We start from the raw sequence: 20,837 nt of genomic DNA, 5'->3' as shown, positions 1-20,837 counted from the left end.
TATATATATATATATATACTTATATATGTATGTGTGTAGGTAGATAGATAGATAGATAGATAGATAGATATATAGAGTGATTGATTGATTGATTGCTTCATTGAGGGATGGATAGACTGATAGATAGATAGATTTCCATGTATGTATGTGTGCCTGCGTGAGCCTGACTCTCTCTCTCTCTCTCTCTCTCTACCTCTTTCTTTGTATGTATGTATTTATGTATGTATGTATGTTTGTATGTATATGTATGTGTGTGAAGGCAGCAGCAGTGTCTGTTCTTGTTTGAATAAACGGTATATTTTACCGTCCATTATGCATAAAAAAGCGATAACTTTACTTTTTGATAAATAGAGATCATTATAATGAGTATCAGACCGAAATATGTAGTGAAGGCGATATGATCGATTAAACCTCTTGAAGTCGGTGTCCCAGCATGGCCGAGGTCAATAACTAAAATCAGTGAAAGAATAAGAATTACGCCGTGGAACATTGATGATAGTCATATAAAATACGCTTATTCCGTTACATTGACTGTAGTTATATTATTTATACTATAAATTATCAAAAGGCTTCGTCGTACACCTATGACCTAATCACTGATACACTTCTTTTGTGTCTACTGGAAGTTAGCTGTTGGCCGTTTCGTATAAACCGTGAAGAAAAATTGTTTGTCTGTCCCTTTATCTGTTCTATTTATCTGATTCGAAGAAAAGAATACATTCCAATATCTTAATTTCGTTTCCTTTTGATTATAGAAGCGGTTAATGAGTTTTATATCGCAATTTTATATATGTAGCCATTATTTCCTTATGATCATGGGCAGCTGTCTTGGGGAAGAAGATGGTAGTTCGGTTAGAGCTTTGGTAGGTTGATCTTTGATGGATATTATTATTGGAAATTTATATGTGAGCATGCTTGTTTGTATTTCCTCTACATGAAATTATACAAACTTGGTAACATCTAATTTCGCCTCGATGCAGAGGATATGATTCAGTAACCCGGTCCGTCCTAGATATACGAACAATTGTTTTACATTTTATAGTATATAATACGATCTCGAAATTATTATACTCAATACTCTTATATGCTATATATTACTATAACAAAAAAATATATGTAATAAAAGTAATGACATTCCTGTTTTAAGTGACTCCCGTGTGTCTTTTGGCGTATCGTTTCCTCTTCTACACGCGGTCTCTTTAAATCATTTACCAAACAAGTATAATTCTGAAAACGTAATAAAATTTTGAATAAGGAGCTAGAAAGGATCTTTGCATTTATAATCGGATGACTGAATTTTAAACGTGCCTACTCAAGTGTACCCACTGCCATGTCCACTGGCAGACCCACTCGCGTGCCTGCTGGCGTGCCATCTGACGTTCTCACTGACGTGCCTGTGCATTTGTGAGAGCGACAACGTCCAACATTTCCTGAGGTGTATCTAAATGATGATACGCACTTTGTAGTGATCAAATGGGGGTGAGTTCATGTAATGCGTGGTCAGTATGAAACATTATCACAGACTATGTGCTAAGCATTGGAAATTAGTTTATTAGGATAATATCTGTATTGATATTATCATGGTGCTTTTGAAGAAAAGCAATTTGTCATAATGACATTAGTTTTTGAGATCTCTTTTTATGAATGCAGTGTAGATCCGACGTGCGTGATGTACTTGCAGCTATGCGTATGGGTGATTAGCAAATAGGAAAGGTCTGTGTCATGTACACAGGAGTCTGTGTCGTGGCTATAAATTATAGATAGGTTAATGAGTTTTTATATTTCAACTCTAGATACATAGAAACATATATACATATATATGTACATATATATATATATATGTATATGTATATATATATATATATATATTTGGAGAAGCAACTCAATGCTAATCCCTGTATATTTATGATTATATATATATATATATATATATATAGAGAGAGAGAGAGAGAGAGAGAGATATATATGCAGGGCAGGGAATCGTCAATTAGTAATAAAATTAATAATTAAAAATTTTGCCGGGTAGCTCAGTATGAAAAAAACCTTTTCGGTAAAAAACATTTATAATCATAAATATATAGGGATTGACAGTAACCTGCTTCTCCAACAGTATGTTGGAGAAGCAGGTTACTGTCAATCCCTATATATTTATGATTATAAATGTATATATATATATATATATATATATATATATATATATATATATATATATATATATATATATATATATATATATACACACACATATATCTACCTATTACTTTTTCGAAAACCTTAGCTTTAATTCTCTTAATTTAGTCCTGTTTTAGTCCTGTTTTTCTAACTTTATTCCTCTCCCTTTTTCCTCTTCCTTCTTCCCCCCTTTCTTTCTGTTTGGATTTTGGCCATTAATATTATAGTTTTACTCATAAATAATACTACCCCACATTAATGTATATCTTATTTTAACTAGATATGTTTATCTTCTAATTATTATTGTTTCCTCTAGTTTTAAACTTAGTAATTTAGTGTTTCATTGTATTATTCTAATTATACTGTAGAATAGATATATTTCTTCAATACCTTGACCTTAATTCCCTTACCTTAATTTTTTTCCAAATTCTTACCACTCCTTAGGGTATTGTCCTTCCATTTCCTTTTTTTTCCGTCATGATTGATTTACCCCTAACCTGCTGTCCATCACTACTTAATCTATCTTCCTCTAAATTTGAAATTACTACTATCCCTCCAATTAGATTTTAAATATATATATAGCAGTACGTACGTTTCGTACAAGCTCCATTTATTCATGTAGTGAGAAAACCACAGAAAATACAATGAAAATGTACTCCTCAGTTGCATAATGGAATTTCATTTTAGAAAGTCATTTTGAAGATGTTTGTCTGTGAAACACTTGTCTGTTAAACAGCAGCATAGTCGAGATGGTATGCTTTCTTCTCTTACTCTTGTTTTTTGCAAACATCTTCAAAATGACTTTCTAAAAGGAAATTCCATTATGCAGCTGAGGAGTACATTTTCATTGTAAATTCTATGTGGTGTTCTCACTACATGAATAAATGAAGCTTGTACGAAACGTACGTACTGCTATAACCTATTGAATTGTTGTTGCTTATCTTCAAATTTTATTCACCAAATCTCTTGATTTTCTTTTTGGTTTTTACCCTACCAAATTCTGGTGCCTCAAACATTTTAAGTATCACATTTAATCTTTTGATTAAATCTATATTATTATATATGTATATATATATATATACATATATATATATATATATTCGTGTGTGCATGTGTGTATATATACATATATTATATTATATTAAATTACTTTTTTCTTTTGGGTAACTTTGGGCGGAACGCTGGCGGAATAGATAGTACGACAGATAAAATGCTTAGCGGAATTTCATCCGTCTTTACGTTCTGAGTTCAAATTCGCCATTCATCCAATCACCGTCGATGAAAAAAGTGCCATTTTAGTGCTGGAGTCAATGTAATCGACTAGCCCCACTCCCTCACAATTTCAGGCTTTGCGCCTATAGTATATAAAAGATTATTACAGTCGCTGTCTTACACAGTGTGATAATCAACCAAAAAGATTTGATAGAATACGGATATCGTTAACGTATGCAGCAATTGAGTTACCTAAACAGGCAACATTTTGATCCCTAAGAGCTATCGTAGGTGAGATGTTTCCAGGAGAGAGCAAAGGTCGTAGTGTGGGAAAATAAGCCGTTCTATATTTTAAACAACAAAATATGTTGTTGTTTTTTTTTATCACCAAGATGATGGAATGATTCAAGGTGATAAAATGTTGTTTATATATGCCAAACCATTTTATCGACTTTGAGATGTTAGAAATATAGGAAAAGTGTGGGAAGGTGTAGAAAAATTTTGTTGCTTGAGATTGACTCTCATATATGTATTCTTATTGTTTGTGCTTGTTACGTATGGCGTCAAAACCGAATGAGAAGAATTACTAAGGATAGAATTTTGAATACAGTGGATATTACACAATTAGGATTCGTCATTATCCTGGTTGATTTTATCGGAAGAAGCTTCCGTACATAACACCTATGAACATTTCATTATGAAACTATTGTATGCCAGAAGTTGAGAGTAGGCTGATATATTTTGTGCTTGTACAGTGAAAACTTGGAAGAACAAGACAAGTGTGGTGTTTTATCAGCAGATTTGTTACAATATTCAGGGTTCAGTAATGGCTGACAGAAGGATTCTACAATATCCTTAGAAAAAGTTTTGTCAAGTGATAGAAACCCTGAATGAAACTCCAGATACCCAATGGTTGTTTTGTTTTCATCGTAGTTAGAGATAAACATATTCTAGTGGATAACTCCAGGTGAATCCATATTTTGTTTAGTGTGTTTGAGACGGTAACGTTTATGGGCATATGTGTCGCGTCTGGATCAATTGTAAATTATATGTTATTTGGAATATCTGTTGTACTGTCTCCACTGTGATTTCTGCCATTCACATAATCGACTATGCTTCTTATAGATGGCTGAGTGCACCTCTAACTGAAACCCAATAGCCTCACCTTCTTTTATCTCACAAATTCACTCCACACCCTCTGCTCTAGAAATAACTTGTTTATTAATTTTCCTTCCTTATGTAACAACCCACTGGAATTCTCTCTCTATTCAGCCGTCAGCTTTGAATTATTCAAGATTTCAACGGTTTCTCGAGGCAAGAAAAGACCCCACAGGAACCTCTCAGATAACGTGTAGTGAGGGTGAAATATATTCTACGTATCTTCATATTTCTAGCAGTTAACATCTTTTGTAGAAATCTTCAAGCTTCAAGCAGTAAAAGTTTATAAACATATCTCAGTTGGTTATAGTAGTTTTGCTTATTTCCCCTTTAAGAACGTACACGAAATAAATACGTCAACGCCGTTTCCCTTTTTATTGTCAGTCCTAATGCACCTATTAGTAAGAGTTCAAGTTGCTGCAGTTGATGTTTTAGTTATTATTTTTGTTATTGGTATCAGCGGTGGCGGGGTTACTCCAGATCAGCTCTGATAGAGCAGACCTATGATCAAATACACTTCATCCATGATTTTCCAGTATCTCTTTCAGACGTAATTTATTTAGCATTACATTATCTTCACGTGTTTCACCTTTTTTTAAAAAGGCAGGTTGTCATTTGAGGGAGATTTAGTCTTTAATTCTAGCTGATTAAATGACCACATTGACTTTCCTCTCGTTGGCTCATGAATTCTATTAACCAGGAAAGGTGAAATAATTGACTCTGTTTATCGTACATATACGTGGAATGAAAAAAAAAAGTATAAACCTGTTTATCGTAGAAGTAGTCAGCTTTCACAATAATTTTACTTATTGTTAATGTATTTAATATCGATCTGTTCTTGTTACGTCAGTTTTATGTTGTTCTTGGTCATATGGGAACGTTCAGGCGATGCGGAAACAAAAGAAAAACAGAACTCCAGCTGACAAGCCTGTTATTGGGTTTCTTGTTGCATAATTAATAGCTAATTAGAGAAACTCACATGTATAAACAAGATTCATAACAGCAGACATGAAATCTGTACTTAATTAAGAATATATCAGATAAAGTCAGAGAAATATATAAATGTTTAAAAACATCATGCAACTAATATTTCTCTTTTTCATGTTTAGCAAGTGTAATCAAGGTTACATGGAAATTTCTACAGTGTAACCTTGATATAAGTTACATCTTATAGAAAGGATCTTTTATTTTGTGATCAATATGACAACAAAAACATGCGCAGTTTCTGCTTTCATGTCGTAAAGCGATTGTTTGATATCAAATAAAAAGTTACTGAAATACATTACAAATCGTGATCGATCTGCTCTGATTTTTTTTTTTTTGTATCAATATCAATAGAGAGCGTTTTTATCATGTAAAAACCAAGAACCAACGGAAGGGCGCTCTATGTGGTTGCTTATAACGCACCAAATTTTAGCCAAATAGACATCATATCATTTTCTACCGTTTTATAACAGGGATGGGCACACTGGATAGTACAGACCTAAATATATCATTTCTGAAAAAAAATCTTAAACGCCATGGTCACTCCTAGAACAAATTTAGTTCATTGACCTCTGCGAAATATAAAGCACAATTATGCCAATTTTTTTTTGTTTTGATTACTGTTGGCAAAATAAAACTGTGGTAGCTCAACAAAAATAGTTACATTTTACTTATGTTTATTCTTTATCTCCTTACAATTTCTCTGATGTCTCTTTCTCTTTTTACACGTTGGCAAAGAAATTAAGAAGCCATATTTAGCAGAACATTTTTATATTTCTACATTTTACATTTATATTCATATATATATATGTATATATATATATATATATATATATATATATATATATATATATATATATATATATATATATATATATATATATATATATATATATATATATATATATATATATATATATATATATATATATATATATATATATATATATATATATATATATATATGTATATATATGTATATATATGCATATATGTATGTATGTATGTATGCATGTATATGTATGTATGCATTTCATGCGTACTTCTAAGTCATTTTCAATTACATTCTTGTCCAAGAAAAATAAATTTGCACTCTACAAATGTATAGAGTGAGCCATCATATTAACGTAAAATTGTTTTTATTATAACTAAACTTCAAATCAAAATTTACACATACATACATATATATATATATATATATATATATATATATATATATATATATATATATATATATATATATATATATATATATATATATATGTATGTATGTATGTATGTATGTATGTAAGTATACATTTTGATTTTAAGCTTAGTTATAATAAAAACAATTATATATATATATATATACATATCATGTGTTATATAGACTAGAAAAATGTTCGTATGAAAACTAAGAAGAATATTCATCGTCCCAGATTAGCAAAATATTAGCGTATTCATGAACGGTTGTCTGATCATACTTGACTAAAATAGCTGGGTGGTCCGGCAGATGCAATTATAAACAGCAGAGCAGTAAACTAATTAGCTTAATTATTCCCTGGGCCGATGAAGCCAATGGAGGAAATTCAATCATAAGTGTAAAGAAGCAGACGAAAGATGTAGTGATGCCAAGTGAAGTGCTTGGGACACAGCGAGTAAGGACCGACGAGAAGTCCATTGACTTCAGCAACCCTCCTCTGTATCTTTTTAACCGATTTATATTAATGACACACACACATATGCATATTTATGGATGTGCATATATATATATATATATATATATATATGTATACATGTATGTCTCCTTCTTTACAAGCGTCTCTTTTTAAAAGTTATTTGCTTAAAGGACAACTGACAAACGGTCTTATTTTCAGCTTGATAAATAGCAGAATATATTATTATTTTGACCAGAAAACCCTGGATAGCTGTAATTATATGATTTCTGTTGCATTTTCTTTTTATATATATATTACGATTATACTTCATCTCATATCTGATCGGGTGCTTTCCTACTTGCTGAAGCATTTCCACATAGCAAACACACACACACACACACACACACACACACACACATACACACACACACACACACACACACACACACACACACACACACACAACATATATATATATATATATATATAAACTTGTGTTGCAAGATACCTCATGTGAAAAGTTTATATATATATATATATACATATATATATATATATATATATATATATATATATATATATATATATATATATATATATATATATATAAACTTGTGTTGCAAGATACCTCATGTGAAAAGTTTATATATATATATATATACATATATATATATATATATATATATATATATATATATATATATATATATATATATATATATATATATACATATATATATATATATATATATATATATATATATATATATATATATATATATATATATATATATATATGTATGTATATATATATATATATAAACTTGTGTTGCAAGATACCTCATGTGAAACCGTGTGTTGAAACAGATATTGTTATATTTCAGGTTAGTGTTCCTTTTTTTTTTCTTTTTTTTGCCAAATAAACACACGCACGATATATTCGTTCTTCATTCGCTTATTACTCTTTTTATTTTAACTGATGTCCATTGCCCGGAAATCTTTCGTCACACATCTGTGACCTCTTCAGTGACCCTTTTCTTCCTCTCGTATCCTCCTGCTCCGCTTAGTCCATTTTGTCCGTCTATGATGTGTATCATTATCTACGCATGCGATTGCGTCTGTATCTGTGTGCGTGCATGCGCGTGCGTGTTTGTGTGCGTTTGCGTGTTCATGTGTTTCTCGTGTGAGCTTATGTGTGTGTCTATAGGGATGCTCACTACACTGTTTATATCCGTGACCTTTATATTGTTGTTATCGTCGTTGTTCTTAGTGGTGCTTTGACCCTCCCCTCACCTACGTTTTCCCTTCTTTTGCTGCTGCTGCTGCTGCTGTTGTGGACCGTTATTTTTGATATTGTTTTTGTATCTTTCTGTGCTTGTCTGTGCATGTGGGTTTGCTGACTATGTTGTTTGTATCCGTGTCCTTTATATAGTTTTACGTTTCTGTTTACCTACTTATCTCTATTTCTTATATTTATCATAGGTATGTGTGTTTGTCTTTTCATTGTATTACACTGCTTGTACCTGTGTCTTTTTTCCTTTTTGTCTTTAGTCGTCGTGCTGTGTGGTGTGGTGGTGGGGGTGTTATTGTTCCATTCGTGTTTTCTGTTGAGGCTCGATCTGTCTATTACTATGTATGTGGGCTTTATAATCTAAGTATCTTGTCAGTTCTATGTGCTGATAATACCTTAACCTCTATGATATTAACGAAGCCTCTATGTTCTGCTCAAGCATGTTGGTAGTGCACTGACGAGCATTACTTCTTTTTGAGCTCCCACCAGTTGCTGTCTATTCACTCCCCGATGCTGAGTGCTTTTTCTCAAATGTAAGTTGTTGCCTTGTTTCTGTTCGTCCCTCAGTACACTCTGAGCTTAATCTCACAGTTAACCTGTGCTTTCATCCTACTATTATACTATTGTACTCCGTACACGAGGACCTCTCGAAGGGATAGGTTCAGGGATTTTATAGGTCTTCCAGACGTTTCTATTACTTTAACCTGTAGATTTTTCTTATCTAATGCTTTTCTAAAAAGGTATGCTAATTCGCCGCCAGGGGTAGCATCGACGAACGTGACACTCTGGTAATTCTTGTTGCCATACCAGTTGGCCTTATTTATCTTTTTCCTGGTCCTTTCTGTACTGTTCCAGAATTTACTCCAGTGTAACGCGCAGACCCCCATTTGCATCACTCTCTATCATGGCCATGTACTTAGCCTTGGCTCTTTAGTACATTCTAATCCTATTCTTTGTTTGTAGCCAGAGAACTGTATGCGGTGGGTGAAGTTTTGTGTGTCTTTCCAGTTCTATAGGCTCGCATGTACAGGACACATTCCTAATCACTCTCATCAAGTCTGCTATTAGAATATTGGACTTGGCGTTGCCTGCAATAGCTGCGACCTTGAGGACCAGGTCGTTAGAGGCCATGGGTTTGGCGTAAGTGGAATGAAGTACCTGGACCTTACTATTCTTAGTTTCCAACCGGAGATCCGTATCTAAAACCGGTAGCCTTATAGTTCGGGTACTTGTTAGGATAGTCTATTGTTACTTTAATACTCTGGTGGATGGAGTTAAATATTCGTTGGATGCTCTCCATAGTGCTAGCTTCTAGATCATCGACATTGTCTTGTGAGTGTGCTTCGGCCACTATGTTGATATCCACATACCGGTTAGGGAGTTTTCTGTTAATCTCCCTTTGAGTTTATCCCACCATACTATAAATAGATTAGCAACATCGCCAGTAATAATGACATCGAACGCTATACCTTCCTCTTCAGCGTATATCTTGTTATTAAACTTAAATGTGGCACTTAAGTGTGGCTCGGGTACACGCATTCACCGCATGTGTGACCATCTTTTTAACTTGATCATCGTTTTGGGAGGTCTGCATAGATCTAGTCGGCCTTTTTCATCTCTCTTTAGGCGGTCTTCTTGGCCATTGAGGTTATAGTACGGGGTCTACCTCTTACCGATCTAGTGGGACAGAAACAACTAATGTCATGTTCATCTAATTAATCCTTGTCACATGTGAGTCTCAGGAGGAGGCCAAGTTCTTCTGTGGAGACAGCACGAAACTTCACATCGCTCACACTGATCACCGCCACACATTTCTCAACAGCAAAATCAATATCAAAGTATGGGTATAAAGATACCACATCCAAACTGCCTATTACGCATCACGTCAGGTCGTAGGCATGGTTGTGTAATACACACCTAAATGACACACAAGCACATATCTATGATGAATATAAGAAATAGAGATAAATAAGCAGCAGCAACAGAAGAGAAAACGTAGGTGAAGGGAGGATAAAAACACCACCAAGAACAACAATGATAACGACAATATAAGGGCCATGGATATAAACAGTGTAGTCTGAAAGCACATATACACACAAAAGATGCGAAACACATATACACGCGTACGCACACACACATACACACATGCACACATACACACACACAAACACACACACACAGATTCAGACGCAAACGCATGCGCATATTATGATACATATCATAGCATAGAATGGACTATGCGGAGCAAAAGGATACACGAGGACGAAAAAGGGTCGCTGAAGAGGTCACAGATGAGTGACGGAAGACTTCCGGGCAAAGGGCATCAGTTAAAATAAAAACATTAACAAACGAGTGAAGAACGAATATATCGTGCGCGTGTTTACTTGGCCAAAAATTACTATCCTGAATTATAACAATATATAAAAATATATATACATACATATATATATATATCATCATAAATATACAGGGATTAGCAATTGAGTTGCTTCTCCAACATACTGAAAATTTAGAAATAGCAGTCAAAGAACTACTGATTTTTTCTCTAAAGCGGCTGGCGATATTTATGGCACACATAGAACAAAAAAACCGGAGGGAAAAGCGTAAACAAACCAAGTCTTTAGTTAATTGGATACGAATCGTTTCATGGTTAAGTGAATGAAAATTTCACTATTCCAATCTTCAGCCCAAATATTCTGATAAATTTGAAAGTGTCTCTAAAAAAATTCACGGTAATTTTTGGCCATGCGACACCAAAAATCAACGATAAGAAAGGCACTTACGAATTCATCGGCTAGTGAGTTCAGGCATCTCACCTCAAAGAAATCTATTCCATGTGCGTCACAAATAGTCCCGTATGAAAAGAAGTACCAGTTACGCACTGGGGTCGATATAATCGACTTAATCCGTTTGTCTGTCCTTGTTTGTCCCCTCTGTGTGTAGCCCCTTGTGGGTAGTAAAGAAATAACACACACATACACACACACACACACACACACACACAGACACACACACAAAGAGAAATGGAGAGTTTGAACATAGAAAACAATCTATTTATTTATATGATATTCCTTTTCATATTGCCTACTTACGGTTCAATTTCTTACATGCAGTCATATTTTGCAATTCAGATTGCATTATGCATTTTTTAGGTAAAAATCCCATCAAGGCAAACATTGACAAAATTTCAACTCTCTATTCACTAGGATAGCAATTAATTTTTGCCTTGATGAATTTTTTTGCCATTTAAATGCATGATGCATTTGGGCTGAAGATTGGAATAGTGAAATTTTCATTCACTTAACCATGAAACGATTCGTATCCAATTAACTAAAGACTTGGTTTGTTTACGCTTTTCCCTCCGGTTTTTTGTTCTATGTGTGCCATAAATATCGCCATCCGCTTTAGAGAAAAATTTGTAGTTTAGAATCAGTAGTTCTTTGACTGCTATTTCTAAATTTTCAGTATGTTGGAGAAGCAACTCAATTGCTAATCCCTGTATATTTATGATGATAAATAGTTTTACCGATAAAGGTCTTTTTCATACTGAACTACTTGGCAAAATTCTTAATTATTAATTCTATTATTAATTGACGATTCCCTGCCCTTATTCTTGTATCTATATATATATATATATATATATATATATATATATATATATAGTTTCGAATGGAAAGAGGTTGCTTTTTCACGGGTATCTCTTATGTATCAAAGTGTTCATAGGAGCCAACTTGTATGAATTACATCATGCTGTGATTCTCAAGCATTTATATTTTATCTAAGGGTTAAAGGTACCGAAATGTTTTAGTACATAGCCGAATATATGTACATATGTGTGTGTGTGTGTGTGTAGGTGGGTGGGGGTGGGGTGTATATATATATATGTGTGTATGTATATATATATATATATATATATATATATATGTGTGTGTGTGTGTGTATGTATAAATATATGTATATAAATATATATATATATATATATATATATATATATATATGCACATATATGTATATATGTATATATATATATTTATATTCATATTAGTATATACATGTATATATATATATATATATATAGTTTCGAATGGAAAGAGGTTGCTTTTTCACGGGTATGTATCTTATCCAAGTGTACATCATGTTAGCTCCATATCGATTAAAATACTTGGAATTAATTAATTTGTGTTAGTATTAGTGTAAGTTCTAGTAGTTCTTATAGATATTTTCATCTATTCCATATAGGAGAACAGAATTTTAACACTATAGTATAAGGAACATGGACCGTTTGAACACAGATACAAATCAATTTATTTATATATAACTCTATTTCATATCGCCTAACTACGTTCCAATCTCTTACCTTCATTCATATTTTGCAATTAAGATTGCATCATGCATTTAAATGGCAAAAAAATTCATCAAGGCAAAAATTAATTGCTATCCTAGTGAATAGAGAGTTGAAATTTTGTCAATTTTTGCCTTGATGGGATTTTTACCTAAAAAATGCATAATGCAATCTGAATTGCAAAATATGACTGCAGGTAAGAAATTGAACCGTAAGTAGGCAATATGAAAAGGAATATCATATAAATAAATAGATTGTTTTCTATGTTCAAACTCTCCATTTCTCTTTGTGTGTGTGTGTGTCTGTGTGTGTGTGTGTGTGTATGTGTGTGTGTGTGTGTGTGTTATTTCTTTACTACCCACAAGGGGCTACACACAGAGGGGACAAACAAGGACTGTCAAACGGATTAAGTCGATTATATCGACCCCAGTGCGTAACTGGTACTTATTTAATCGACCCCGAAAGGATGAAAGGCAAAGTCGACCTCGGCGGAATTTGAACTCAGAACGTAGCGGCAGACGAAATACCGCTAAGCATTTCGCCCGGCGTGCTAACGTTTCTGCCAGCTCGCCGCCGTGTGTGTATGTGTGTGTGTGTGTGTGTGTGTGTGTGTGTGTGTGTACGTGCGTGCGAGTGTCAGTGTGTCTGTGTGTGTATGCAGAGCGTTTATATATATATATATGTGTGTGTGTGTGCGCGCGTGTGTGTGCGCGCGTGTGTGTGTGTGTGCTCTATTATTTCCGTAGTATATCATGGTGTATTTAGATATATGTATTTTTGCTTTCATGTCAGCAGTGAAAATGATATCAATGACGTATATTACACGTTTTAAAATTCCCAGGACCCTGCTTGTTTCATTGTTTTAAATCTTAATTGTCATTTACGGATAACTTGAGTTCTACTGTCAAGTTTACATTTGTTTCTTCAAGATGGAGAATATTTTAATCATAATGAGTGATGTTGAAATAACTGAGGTGGTTATTTATGAAGAAAATTTGAATTGTTATACTTCGTGCTTAAGAAATATCCAAAGAGTATTAAACATGTTTAATGCGACTTTGAATTTCTGAACGTAGAAAAGTATTAACCTCTGTTGAAAACGATGAATTTCCTATCACAACAAAAAATACGAGCAAAAGATTATGCATTTCTATATTTAAGAGATGAGGAATTATGTACATTAAAAGATCATGACTTAAAAAATCTCACGTAAAACACAAATTGCGACGACATGTAATCAACGGAACATGATATTTTAAGGGCAAAAAAATAACTGAAAAAATGTATGCATACAATGTAATCCAGGAACCTTTCAATCTTTCACTTGGAAATTCCAATCATGTTATTGTTGCTTAAATCGAGAAGATCAATTATCAATGAGGTTTCAGCCATCAACATCCTGTCATTTTTCCAGCCATTGTATCCAGGACTATATCATACAATTACTGATTCTTTTTTTATTCAATATGATCTAATGGAAATTTGAATGAGATTTCTAACCGAAGTTTGGCTTCCAGAGAAGGCAGCTTTTAACTTATGCCGTGTATTCTCGCAGCTATATATTTTAATCTTACAACTATAATATGTTGTCTTACGACTACACAGTGCTTTTGAAAGCGATTTTGATATTCGAATAGTTTGTCTTTGTATGAACACTTTGCTTGAACGCACGAACGATATAATGAAAGATTCGATTCGTTTATTTAGCTAACGCATTCCATATAACAGGTGCACAAAGCAAAGCCTTAACATCCATCCTTATCCCCATAACCTCCCTGCTATATTTCATTAAATCCTTATTATCTCTGAGTGTATTATTTGCTGTTCAGTTGCGGCCGCTTTTGCTTAAATAAAACGTATCCATACAAAGAAACCATTTGCAATTCAGTATGTGAATGTCGTAGTAATAGATGCAGATGGCTTGCTGGTGGATCTGTTCGCTGCGTTTTGATTTCGAAATAATTGTCTTCAACGTCAAGATTTTTATTTACTCAATTCCAGATTAAATCATGCGATTAGTCTCAGCAATGATCAGATATTAGATCACAGGAACGAATTGTTTACATTAATATTATCCACCTTGCAGGCTCAGATAAGGAAAATCGATTACGGAAGATTGGACAAATAGTTTGTATAGAAAACACTTTGTTGTCAGTAAACATTGCCCAGTGAATTTACAAATATATACAACTCAGATCTTCAGTTCGTTGCTTGAAGTATGAAGGTGTAAACGATGGCGAAGAAAACCATCAAACCATCATTAGAATTAAAGCAGGAAGACATTGGTCAAATTTGACTATTGTGAAACTTGTCCGTCGTAATTGGGATTGCAACTGTGAAAAATAGATGCGGCGTTACAATGGCGATGATTTTGTTCGCAGCCGAATCTATTATATCTATTACCAATAATTCAAAATATATGCCGGCCTCACAGAAATTCTCTTTCAAAATTCACTGCTAATAAAATCATCAAATCTTGACAATTCTATTTATATTTTTGCGGCATATTGAATTAAATTGAACTTTTATATATATATATATATATATATATATATATATATATATATATATATATATATATATATATATATATATATATATATATATAGTGGAAAATGCATGACATCCATGGTACAGTTGGGTATATTTGAAAAAGAAATTGAATGGCTTAACTGTAGTTCTAATCAGTTTAATTTATTATTTTTTAATTCTTTAATAATATAAAGTTCATAGATCTATGAACTAAAATTTAGGAATAAAGGCGATTAAATACTGGGTAGAAAACCATAGAGAAGTGATCCCCAACACACTCACAGTGCCATTTCTATTAGATACAGTCAGACCATTCTGGAAAACAACACATTCGTCATCAATGGAAAGAATTACATCCACGTTAAAGGCACGGCGATGGGAATGAGGTTTTCTCCCGTTTACGCGAATTCTGTAATGGGATATTTAGAACAAAAACTATACCAAGAAGTAAAGGAAAACTATAGCACTGAAATTAGAAAGTATATTGAAAAGGCATGGAAGAGATAACATGACGATCGTTTCATAATCTGCACAAAATCTCTAAATACACTTGAAGAGATTTGAAGAGTTTAATATCCCCCTGAACAACCTACACCTGCCTCTCCATTATACAAAGGAGATGAACAGTACCAAATTCCTAGATATAATGGTTATCAAAAACGACACCACCGTTACCACAGATCTATACTAAAAACACACGGACACACATCAATACTTGAATTTTAAGTTGTGCCATCCACCACATACAAAACGCAACATGCCATACTGCCTATCCAGAAGAATTTGTACCACTGTAGAAGAAGCGAATATCAGGAACAAACGCCTAAGAGAATGTTTGCACAAACAAAAGTATCCGTCTCTACATACAGAAAATGGAATAGAGCAGGCTATAAAAATACCCATGCAACAACTGAGGACAGCCCAAAGAAGAGGAAAACAGGAACAATTCATAGCATTTATAGTGGTGACACACAATCCATGTCACCAGAATATTTTCAACATTGCCAAAGCAAACCTACCAATCATTCACTGTACCTAAATGCAAAGATATCCGATGTAGCACATGCCAATACATACATACCGGCCAATATATGAACACAAAATGGGGTAAATATTCACAAATGCACATATGAACTGCAAACGCAGAAATTTAATTTACTGCGTCGAATGCCCGAATCGTGAAGAACTATATGTGGGTCAGACTGGAAATGCACTATCAGAGCGTTCACGTGTGGACCGACAGTAAATTAGAAACCGAGACGTCCGTTAAATATATTTGAGTAGCCATCTGGCAACATGAGGTCGGAAAATATTTATATTTCCATTCTACAAACATATGCACACATATTTACAATGCATGCGTGCTGAGGCACAAAACGAATCAACAACTAGATAGTATACACAAGATTGCATATGCTGAAGAAATGAGCATATGAATATATGTGTGTCTGTACGAGAGATATAAAAAGAGTTAGAATTGTAATTCACCTAAAAGACAATTGTATACGAATAAATTAGATTCTGTACGCTTTTCCGCCGTGATTGGCTGTGTATCCAAATCAGGTGAATGACCAACCACAGGTAATATTTCCTTTGATACACCCTGATAAAGAGTAGGTTCTTAGTAAATAAAAATGTCTGTCGTTCAAATGTGTGTTACGTAAAATCATTTATTATACACGGTACATCAGAATTTGTTTTAAGGTTTATTTTTAGTTGAAGAGTATGTCGTTAAGATAAGTAATTTATAATTACTTGAAGCAATTAGTTGAGTATTTTCGATGCGTTTTAATCGACTTAAACGAGTTGGTATATAATCCAAATTTCTTAGTCGTATTTCCAACGTCCACACTCACTGTTCACATGCACACACGCGCGCATATACATACATACATACATATGTGTATTTAAGCGTAATGTATATATATATATATATATATTTATATATATATATATATATATATATATATATATATATATATATATATATATATATATGTTTGTTTATATCTATTGCGTGTATGTATGTATATATACATATATGTGTATGTATGTATATGGGAAGAATAATGAGAAAAAGTTGAAAATGTGTTAAGTATTTATACGTATATATTTTATTTCAATACAAGTTTATTTCTTTAACATAGGGCTAGACATTTTTTTCTGTATATTTATACATATGAAAATAAAGATAAAAAATATGTTTTCACATAACAAATATTTTTTTTGTGTATTTTTTCACTAGGTGAATTTTACACGTACATAAAAGAGAGAAAAAAAAGAAAAAACATCACATGTTATTTAATAAGTTTTATATACAAAAAAAATTTCCGTATAAAAAAGTTTTAGCAAATATATTTATTTTAGTGCGGGTTGTAAATAAAGGTGTTTCTGTTGCAAAGGAAAAATCATATTTAGTAGATTCGGTCCCGGTTTTCACTACTGTTCAGCTTATAAATGCGGATATATGCGTGTATGTTTGATATGTGTGCCTACACAAATTCTTTACTCTTACTACTGTTCGGAAGAACGGGAGAAAAGCTACTCAGTAACCATTACTGCGTCTGTGACGTTATCTGAGAAATAACCTATCTACAGTGCAAAAACCTTCCAAGTGAAAGATGAAGCTGGTTCTTCCTGTTTCATTGGTTAATACGTAAGTATTATAGATAAAGTACCTACACGAACACCCAAAAACACACACACACATAATATATATATATATATATATATATATATATATATATATATATATATATATATATATATATATATGAATATGCATATATACAGATGTGTATGTGTGTACATACATATATACAGATGTGTGCGTGTGTGTGTGTGTGTGTGTGTGTGCGTACGTACGTACGCATGCATATAGGTATACACACAAGGCAATCAGATATATACTCACGGACATGCTACTATTCTTTTTCCAACCCTGATATTGCCCGCTCGACACTTCGTGAAATGATAGCGTCTAGAAGAGAGAACTCTGGTATAATATACAAAAGGCAAAAGTGATAAAAGTACATCAAGATAAGCGACGTAGTGAAAATCGATTTAACGAGATTACGAGAAATTGGATAATCCTACATTCCTCAACAGCAAAAGCAAGAGAAAGGAATTAACTGCATTATGAACTAAATCGATAGTCAAACATGAAAACACGAAAACATTCATTAATTTCAATGTTATAAGTAAAAATAGCAATGTGTTGATGAAGTACTTAGCTAAATGCTATGAAACACGTAGTTTCTCTTTAAATCAATAGGCAATTGCTCTCAGCTTCTGGGACTGGGGTCGGCCTCCAATTATGGTAACTTTCTTAATAACATCTAGAATTGGATGTAGTGGGGGATTATAAACAGCAACAGAATCAGCATTGTTTCGGAAAGATCTGGATTTCTAAATATGAATGAGAATGATCTTAGACTGAAACAGCTACGTACGTGGGATTCCGACCCGACTGAAATTACGGGGTCGGATTTCTTCAGACAAGTAGAATCATTCCTGGTATAACTTTCTTCCTTCGTGCTTGTGTAAGGCTAGGAAAACATTTTATCCACACGGTATCCGGTAGGAACCCACAGAATTTGCTGAATGTATCCACACAGAGTCACCTGACATGTAGTTTCTGACAGTGCATGTTGCTGTATAAATACTGAATTGTTTTACAAATTCAATATCACTTTAGGGCCGTGTGAATGTCGACGCGTTACATTGAATATGATTTAAAGTCTTCTGCCTTTTCCCTGAGATTTGATATTTTTAATTGAAGGTGGGATGTTCCAAAACAATTTCAGTTACAATTGTAAGCATGGCATTCACTGAGGTGGTAATAAGAGAAGCTACCATAAAAGTGAATGCAATTCCTACGCGCCTAAAAAAACAGAAATTTTCAGTTATTAAAAACCAACAGAAACGAAAGACAATGAATTACATTCAACAAACATTCAAATTTTGACTATAAAGAATTTTTCAAAATCAATTATTGCAGACTTTTTCTTTTTTCTTTTTTTTTTTTTTTTCAGTATGGCAAGTTTCAAAGAATCTGTGGACATGAGGCAGTTCTATCGAAAAATATGAGAGGAGGATCAAAGATGTCTTTTCCCAAGAGAAATGATACCTTAAAAATTAAACACAAACGTAATTTTAAGAGACAAAACAGAAAAATAAAATAAATTTTATCTTAACAGGAAAACAACATTAGGGTATTTAAAAATATTAATTTCAATAATTGAAATGATAAAGGTTTCAAACTTTGACCGAGGGCCAGCAGTTTTCGAGGAGAGGGGTAAGTTTATCACTTCGACCCTAACACTTAACTGGCACTTATTTTATCCAGCCCTAAAGGTTGAAAGACTAAGCCGACCCTGGTGGAATTTGAGTTAAGAACACAAAGACAGACAAACTACTACCAAACATTTTGTGTTGTGTGCTAATGAATCTACTAGCTCACCTCCTTAACACGTCTATGATGATATTGGTTTCAAAGTTTGGCACAAGGCCAGCAGTTTCGGAGCAGCAGCACAGTCGATTACACCTACCCCTGTGCTTAACTGGTATTTATTTTATTGACCCCAGAAAGGGATTAAAGGATTAGCGGTATTTCGCCGGTCTTTACGTTCCGCTGAGGTCAACTCTGCTTTTCATCTTTTCGAGGTCGATAAATTAAGTGCTAGCTGCGTACTGGGGTCGATCTAATCGACTGGTCCGCTTCCCCAAATTTTTGGGCCTTGTGCCTAGTGAAGAAAGGAATATTAACAACAGGTATACATTTCCCTCAAAGTAAACAAGCACATTTAATGAATGAAATTGTTATGCTAAGTGAAATATAGGACTCTTGACAATCTTTTCTAGCTTAGCTAAAATGTGGAACATGTATGATGTATCATAAAAAGTGTTTGTTGTAGGAATGTGTGACTAGAGTGAACACTATCCCGATAGGTCTCCCTTGGCTGAAAACCATTGATTATGGTCTGTTCAACATCACAAAATCATACGGATTCACGCACAGTAATTCTTCATTGTGTGTGTGTGTGTGGGGGGGGGGGGGGGTGTAATGCGGTGAGCTGGTAGAAACGTTAGCACACCGGACGAAATTCTTAGCGATATTTCGCCTGTCTTTACGTTCTGAGTTCCAATTCCGCCGAGGTCGACTTTTCCTTTCATCCTTTCGGGGTCGATAAATTAAGTACCAGTTACACCCTGGGGTTGATGTAATCCCTTTGTCTGTCTGTTATTGTTCCCTCTATGTTTAGCTCCTTAAAGGGCAATAAACAAATAAAAAATGTTAACACGCCAGGTGAAATGCTTAGCAGTATTTCGTCTGTCTTACGTTCTGAGTTCAAATTCCGCCGAGGTCGACTTTGGCCTTCATCCTTTCGGGGTCGATAAATTAAGTACCAGTTGCGTATGTGGGGTCGATCTAATCAATTGGTCCCCTCCCCCAAAATTCCGATAGAGTAGAAAATATTATGTGCGCGTCTGTGCGCGCGTGTGAAAA

The 20,837-nt window shown here is 33.7% G+C and overlaps 1 long non-coding RNA gene across 1 annotated transcript in view; it reads left to right on the top strand.

Moving 5' to 3' along the window:
* LOC149136000 (uncharacterized) overlaps nucleotides 1–19,611 on the top strand; it is an 87,224-nt gene extending 67,613 nt beyond the window's left edge. The window contains exon 4 of the long non-coding RNA XR_016241449.1: nucleotides 19,363–19,611. This is a non-coding gene — a long non-coding RNA (uncharacterized LOC149136000). The remainder of the gene's footprint in view (nucleotides 1–19,362) is intronic.
* The last annotated feature ends 1,226 nt before the right edge of the window (nucleotides 19,612–20,837 follow it).

The sequence above is a fragment of the Octopus bimaculoides genome, chromosome 4 (genome assembly GCF_046866305.1).
Source record: "Octopus bimaculoides isolate indiv1 chromosome 4, ASM4686630v1, whole genome shotgun sequence".
Classification (NCBI taxonomy): Eukaryota; Metazoa; Mollusca; class Cephalopoda; order Octopoda; family Octopodidae; genus Octopus; species Octopus bimaculoides.
This window is presented reverse-complemented; position numbering and strand designations above follow the sequence as displayed.